Here is a 5955-nt window from a genome sequence, read left to right as displayed (position 1 = left end):
CCCGGGGCACGAACCCGTGTCCCCTGCATCGGCAGGCGGACTCTCAACCACTGCGCCACCAGGGAAGCCCTGAATATTATTTCTTATTTGTACTATTTCTGTAGTAGTTACTCTATAGATTATAACATATTCTTGACCTATCATAGTCTAATATTACTTGGTATTTTTAATCTTCTTCCGAAGACAGTGCAAAGACTTTGGAACAATTTTAGCCTGTTTGCTGCCTTTCCTGATTTACATGTCATTACTTTACCCTTTTTTGGTTATATTGTGCTTTATGATTTATTTTACTGTTTTGTTTAGAAACAAAACAGTATTATTTTACACAGTCAGTAGTCATCTAGACTTACCCACTTATTTGTCATTTTTATTTCTCTTCCTTCTTTCCTTATGATCTTCCTTCTGGAGTAATTTGCCTTTAGTAGTTACTTTAGTGCAAGTGTACTGGTGACAGATTCCCTCAAATGTTGCTTGTCTGAAAATGCCTTTATGGGCACCTTCATTTTTGAATAGTTCTGATGGTATAGAAGATATTTCAGTGTCTCTGGCTTCCCGTATAATCTGCTGGAAAGTTAACTAACAATCTCTTTTATTTAATTAATTTATTATTATTATTATTTTTTGCAGTACGCGGGCCTCTCACTGTTGTGGCCTCTCCTGTTGCGGAGCACAGGCTCCGGACGCGCAGGCTCAGTGGCCATAGCTAACGGGCCCAGCTGCTCCACGGCATGTGGGATCTTCCCGGACCGGGGCACAAACCCATGTCCCCTGCATCGGCAGGCAGACTCTCAACAACTGCGCCACCAGGGAAGCCCTAACAATCTCTTTTAAAGGTAATCTTTTCTCTTCTGGCTGTTCCCCTTGCATTTTATTTATTTATTTATTGAAAAGCACTTAACATTTAATTAATCTCCCACCATGTGGGTTCAAGCTACTAGGACACATGCCCCACCCACACCCTTAATCTCAGCTCTTCTGCTGAAGAATTTAGCCTTCAGTTGACAGTCTGCTTTGGGAGCTTTCCCTTGCCCAGAACTTTGTAGTAGCCTGATGGCACCACATCAGCCATAGGAGCCACTCCAGTCTTGTTCTTGACAGCATTTACTCGTGTCTACTCACTGACCAAGGTTCCACAGTTTATCAAGGTTGACAGCTGGGCAGAAGCTCTGGTTCTTCATCAAGTGGTAATGCCTCATATCAACTTTCCCAAAGTATCTTCGGTGACTGGGGAGAGAAGGCAACCATTTTCATCACCCTCACTCCAATTAAAAAGCTGTGTTTATCATCTTCACAGTCCATCTCCCCCCATTACAGTGTAAAAGTTGTTCACTCGTGCAGAAGAGTGACATAGCAGGTACTCCACTTGTTGAATAAAACAAATCTTTAAAAAGCCACCAGGGACTTCCCTGGTGGTTCAGTGCGAAGACTACGCGTTCCCAATGCAGGGTGCTCGGGTTTGATCCCGGGTCAGGGAACTAGATCCCACATGCATGCCACAACTAAGAAGTCCGCATGCCACAACTAAAGATCCCATGTGCCACATCTAAGACCCAGTGCAGCCAAAATAAATTAATTAAATTAAATAAATAAAAAATAAAAATAAAATGTAAAAAAAAAAGCCACCAAAGACTATCAGATGGGAAAGACTAGCCTTTTCATGGAACCAGAATAAGTCATTGAGAAAGTCAGTGCCAAGACTAGATTTAGGTCCCTTGACAGCTTCTATACACGCCTATAAGAGAGGTCTCCTAAACATTCCTCTAATTTGTGGGCATAAGTGGATCTAACAGTTGTGTAAGTTAATCTGATACATGTCACTAACCTGGTGACTGACTATGCCATGAGGGCCACAGCCAGCGAGTAAAGTCAGCAGTTACTCTTGGAGGACTCTAGCACGTTAAGGCAATAGCTGATACCCAAGTATTACTAGCCTTGATTCTCCTTGTATTTTAATTTTTACTACTGATATAATGTTCTTTGGTGTGTATTTATTTTTAAATTTTCTTCCTTGTGGCTTAAATAGAATTTCTTGAAAACTCCTTCATTAATTTGGAAAGTTTTCAATCATTTTTTTTCTTTAAGTATTACTCTGCCTCATTCTCTCTCCTCTAATACTCCAATGCTCACTGTATTCTCAGTGTCCTTAATTCCTTTTCAGTAATTTGAGATCTTTTGTTCCTCTGTCATTCATTTTGGCAGTTATCTTCTCATTTTATTTTATTTTATTTTTTTATGTTTCATTATTATTTTTTCTGTTACTGTGGCTTTATTATTTCATCCCAGGTTTGTTCTGTAATGTAGAAATGAAAGAAGGCCTAGGAGGTACTCGTTCTATAAAGTCAGGGAACAGAGCTGTTTTTAAAACAAAGTTGTGGGGGCTTCCCTGGTGGCACAGTGGTTGGGAGTCCGCCTGCCGATGCAGAGGACGCGGGTTCGTGTCCCGGTCCGGGAAGGTCCCACATGCCGCGGAGCAGCTAGGCCCGTGAGCCATGGCCGCTGAGCCTGCGCGTCTGGAGCCTGTGCTCCGCAACGGGAGAGGCCACAACAGTGAGAGGCCCGCGTACCGCAAAACAAACAAACAAACAAAAAAACAAAGTTGCATTAAATTGTTTCTTCCTATCTCCCTACATATAGTAGCATCAACGCAGGCAACAGCAGAGATTTGCACTGGCTCTCCTCCTAATACTAGCCGAGAGGCCCTTTGAAATTGGAAGAGTTGGTTAGAACCCATCCCGAGTAGAAGTTTGAAGAGGAAGGAGTACCTCAAACCCCTGAAGTAGAATAATCTGGGCAAGAACCAGCCCCATACAATGCAAAACTTAAAGAATAAAAACAAAGGCCACAGGAAAGCCATGGTGTAGCCATCTTGTGAGATTTTCTATTAGGTTAAAGGAGTATAGAATGAATCATCTGGATGTGGGACTTCCCTTTAAATTTTTCAATTTTAAAGCCATAGAAACTGATCACCCTACCCAGAGCCAAAACTATATTATGAAGGTCCTATCCTGAAATATTCAGCTTGTACCAGAATAACTCCTATAAACAGCACATTCACTACAAATAACTACTTTATTAGCAGTCCCACATTGAATCTACTTACTTGAAGAGTTTCTGAAATGTTTAATGTTCCAGAACTACCTTGGATTGCTCTCAGCATTAAAAAAGACTAGATGGTGAAGGGCTGGTAGCCCAGCAGGCCTACTCAATACCCCTTCTCTAAAAAAACATTCTTATATAAGCTAATTCAGACACACAAACTATCTGCTTCTGATTTAAGAGTTTTACAGACAGAGAAAAAAAAAAAAAACCTGTGAGGAGACCCACTCCCATTGCCACATAGCTCAGGCATTTTTTCCCCAACATTATTCAGACAGCGAGAGAAGTCAGGTCTCTCCAGTTTTAGTTAGTTCTCTTAGAGGCATGAGATTGGCCAATAACAGTTAGTCCTGAGTCAACTCCAAGGCACTATGATGCCAAAGGTATTTCATACCTACACCCCCAAACCAAAGAATTCACATAGACATTAATATACTCCAGAAGGAATAAACATTTCAGATCAGCTTGTGACTACTGACCTGTCTCGTGTTTACACCATAAGAAAAGCCAATATAATAGCTGTTTTCCTGGAAGCCTTTTCCTGGCAGTCACAACAGGAAGAGAGGGCTGTGAAGAACCTCAGGGAGCAGAGTCCTCTCCATTAGGCTGCAGCACTTAAGGTTTTTATCACAGGAAAAAAACCCAACGATTCAGTCCCTGGCATCTCCTACTCCATCCGCATTGATGGCAAACATAGCTTCAGCTTCAGGAAGACAAGGAGAGTCATAGATTTTGCAGATTCCGGTTTCCCCTCTTTTCTCAGGTACAGTCTTGTTGTTGAGGCATGAGCAGTGATATTTCCTCCAATAGGTATTTTAGGATCTGCAGCAAACATGGCTGCTCCAGCCACTTGGGCCTGAAGTGGAACCACCACTACCTGGTTGGTGATTACCACTGCTACACCAAACTCATCAGCAAGTCGCAGAAGCATCCGCGGAAACCTGGCCAAGTGCATCTGCCTGGCTGAAAGCTCACCTCGACCCGAATAGTCTGTTCTGTAGAGGGCGGTGGCGCTGTCTACAATTAGCAGTGCATACCTGGACTCTACCCTCATGGCTGATGGCTTGATAAAGGAGCTGGGTCTGGTGGTTTGTGTTGAACCCTCAAGCATATGCTATATTATCCAGGACATCACTGCCAGAGAGGCCATATCGCTCAGCCACTGCTAGCAGCCGTTCTGGCCTAAAGGTACCCTCGGTGTCAATGTACATGGCCTTTCCTTCACCTCCACCTCGGTCAATGGGAAGCTGGCATGTTACAGCCAACGTATGACAAATCTGGGTCTTCCCAGTTCGGAATTCTCCAAACATCTCTGATGGATCCAGTCTCAATTCCTCCTTGAAGTAATTTGTCAAGCTCTTTGGAGCCGGTAGTAATCTGTATGATCTCAGACCGCCTTTGGTGGAACTCAGTTGCAGTGGTGAAACCCATTGGAACTAATCTAGCTGCCTCAGTCAGAATTTTATCAGCTTTGGCTTCACTAATCCCCTTAATATTGATTAGCTCCTTCTTTGGTGCATAGGCAACAGCCTCCACAGTATCAAAGCTCTCTTCTTGCACTGAAGTGTCTGCATTTGCTTCAAGCTGTGTCTGCACAGCCACTACTTAAGTGTTCGATACTCCGCCTGCAGCGTAACTCGCCCGGGCGGGCTGCGCGCTCCGACTACAGTCCGCCGGACCCGCGCGCGCCCGACCCCGGACAGACGGCAGACCCGCTCGCCTGTGCCCCACTTCTCTACACCCTTGCTCCGGCCTTCTGCATGAAACCCAGGCGAGTTTCAGCTCCTAACTGCGCTACTGGGGCGCGTCTCAGCTCTCTTCAGGCCTCGGTCTCAGGCGGCAGCGCCCACTCCGTCTGCCGCTCTTATTTTATTTTTTTATTCAAGTATAGTTGATTTACAATGTTTCAGGTGTACAGCAAAGCGATTCAGTTATACAGATACATATATATATATATATTCTTTTTCAGTTTCATAATAGGTTATTACAAGACACTGAATATAGTTCCTTGTGCTATACAGTAGGTCCTTGTTGTTTATCTGCTTTATATATATCAGCGTATATCTGTTAATCTCAAATTCCTAATTTATTCCTCCCGCCCCTCCGCCTGCCTTGGCAGTTATAGTCTGACTTATCTTCCAGTCTTGTCTAATTGTCTGTTAAATTCATCCACTTAACTTTTCAATAGTGTTATTTTATTTTGTATTTCTAAAATTTTTGTCTGTTTCTTTTTGTATTCTCCAATTTTGTGTTAAAATTCTCAATAATTAATTTACAGTTGTTTAATACTAACTCTATTTACTTTACAATATATGTCTGATAACTCCAGTATCTGAAGCCCTGTGTTTTTATTGCCTTATTTTCCCCTTTTTAAAAATGCTATCTCCACATGTGCCAAACAATGTCTTTACAAAATAGTTCGTGAAAATAATCTGAGACCTAGGATAACTTCTGCCAGAGATGATTTATATTTCGTTCTGCTAGGCACTGGGTTCACTAGCAATGTGGGATTGCCTCAATCCAACTTCAAGAGATGACGGGAAGCCTTATGGCCATGCCTGGGAATTCCTATCTGATTCTGGTTCACTCCTCCGAGGTGTAAGCCATTGGAGTTCCAATGCAAAGCAAAGGCCCCCCCCCCCCCCCCGCCCATCTCCACTCACGGTGGATCTTGGACTCTAACCTTTATTCCCTTAACCCCAAGGGGCTGAGATAAACATGCTTAGCCTGTGAGCCACCCACTTAGGAATCAGCAAACACATCCAGAGGAAAAAGTAGCCTCCATCCTTAGCCTACATTATCTCTTGAATCCAGTCCCAGTAATTCTTCACTGTCTTGGTAGCCATCTGATCCTTTCAG

At 43.2% G+C, this 5955-nt stretch overlaps 1 pseudogene; it reads right to left on the bottom strand.

Annotated features, from left to right (window-relative positions):
- Positions 1 to 3746: 3746 nt before the first annotated feature.
- LOC103068835 (DNA repair protein RAD51 homolog 1 pseudogene) lies at positions 3747 to 5749 on the bottom strand (annotated as a pseudogene).
- Positions 5750 to 5955: the final 206 nt, after the last annotated feature.

The sequence above is a fragment of the Lipotes vexillifer genome, unplaced genomic scaffold (assembly GCF_000442215.2).
Source record: "Lipotes vexillifer unplaced genomic scaffold, Lipotes_vexillifer_v1.1 scaffold591, whole genome shotgun sequence".
Classification (NCBI taxonomy): Eukaryota; Metazoa; Chordata; class Mammalia; order Artiodactyla; family Lipotidae; genus Lipotes; species Lipotes vexillifer.
The sequence above is the reverse complement of the archived record's forward strand: the minus strand, read 5'-3'. Positions and strand labels throughout refer to the sequence as shown.